Source organism: Lathyrus oleraceus, chromosome 1, assembly GCF_024323335.1.
Source record: "Lathyrus oleraceus cultivar Zhongwan6 chromosome 1, CAAS_Psat_ZW6_1.0, whole genome shotgun sequence".
Classification (NCBI taxonomy): Eukaryota; Viridiplantae; Streptophyta; class Magnoliopsida; order Fabales; family Fabaceae; genus Lathyrus; species Lathyrus oleraceus.
Window position 1 is genome coordinate 103,899,611 of NC_066579.1, and position 1,579 is coordinate 103,901,189.

The window sequence follows — 1,579 nt, forward strand, 5'->3', positions numbered from 1 at the left end:
AGTCCACACACATTCGGACTTTTCCATCTTTCTTAGGTACAGGCACAATATTGGCCATCCATTGAGGATATGTAGAAGTCACCAGAAACCCGCATCAATTTGCTTCTGAACTTCTTCTTTGATCTTTACTGCCATGTCGGGATGAGTTCTTTTGAGCTTCTGCTTCACAGGCACACACTCAGGCTTCAAAGGCAGGAAATGTTGCACGATATCTGTATCCAGACCAGGCATGTCTTCATATGACCAGGCAAAGACGTCAACATATTCTCGTAGCAACTCAATCAACCCCTTCTTAACGGATTCTTCCAGGAGTGCCCCAATCTTCACTTCTCGCACACAATCTTCAGACCCCAAGTTGACTGTTTCTAGATTCTCAAGATGCGGCTGAATGATCTTCTCTTCATGCTCGACTAGACGGGTAACCTCGTCAGGAATCTCTTCAACATCATCTTCTTCCGCCTCAAATACAGGGAATTCAAAGTTGGGAGATGGTGTTGGATCATTATGTTCAATGGGTTTAATCAACCTGCATAATGATTTTGGATATAAAGAGATTTTAGATTTCAAACAAAGCAAATCATTATGCAAATGAAAAGATTGATTTTATTCTCATCATTTTTTTTGGGTTTTATGTGATCACCAATTTCATGCAAAAGCGAAAAGGGAAAATAATTGGAAAAACAAACATTTAACATGAATTTGAATGAAAATGTCATTGTATTTATGCGCCAACAATATCATCACTTCTCCTTTTGGCATGGGAGAAGGGTTTTTTAAACACAATGAACATTACTTTGACTTATGGACAACTGCCGGAATATCAACAACGACCCAATTATTGCAGATCCCTCCAAGGATGATGAAATTGCCAGAATCCTCTTCCTCTTCTTCCAAAATGGCAACAACCTCTTCGTCCTGACCGGTGTGGATGAAACCACCACTCTTGAACAACCCTTGCTTGTTGAAGACCCCAGAAGAATAGCTTATACCATCCCGAGACTTGTTATCTTCCAGCTTAATCATTTGCCCTAAACCAGCAGTTGCACCATGCTCAATGGCCAACTTCGCATATTTAAAGGAAGCAAATGAAGGAGTTCCCTTCTTAACAGGTTCGGCGATAGATAAAGCTTGGAACGAGGTTCCAACTTCATCCTAAGCATCTATATAAGAGAAGGAAGACAAATGGCTAACCAGGAGATCTCTTTCTCCCCCTACCACCACCAGCTTCTTGTTTTTCACAAACTTCAATTTCTGGTGTAGGGTGGATGTCACGGCGCCAGCTTCGTGAATCCATGGTCTGCCTAAGAGACAACTATACGATGGGTGAATGTCCATAACCTGGAAGGTAATATGGAAATCACTTGGTCCGATTTTGACTGGGAGATCAACCTCACCAATCACAGTTTTGCGAGACCCATCGAAAGCCTTCACAACTACTCCACTCTGCCTCATGGGAGGCCCCTGATAAGATAACCTCGTAAGAGTGGACTTTGGCAATACATTCAATGATGACCCAGTGTCCACCAGCACATTGGACATGGCATCATCCTTGCAGCTCATAGATATGTGTAATGCCAAG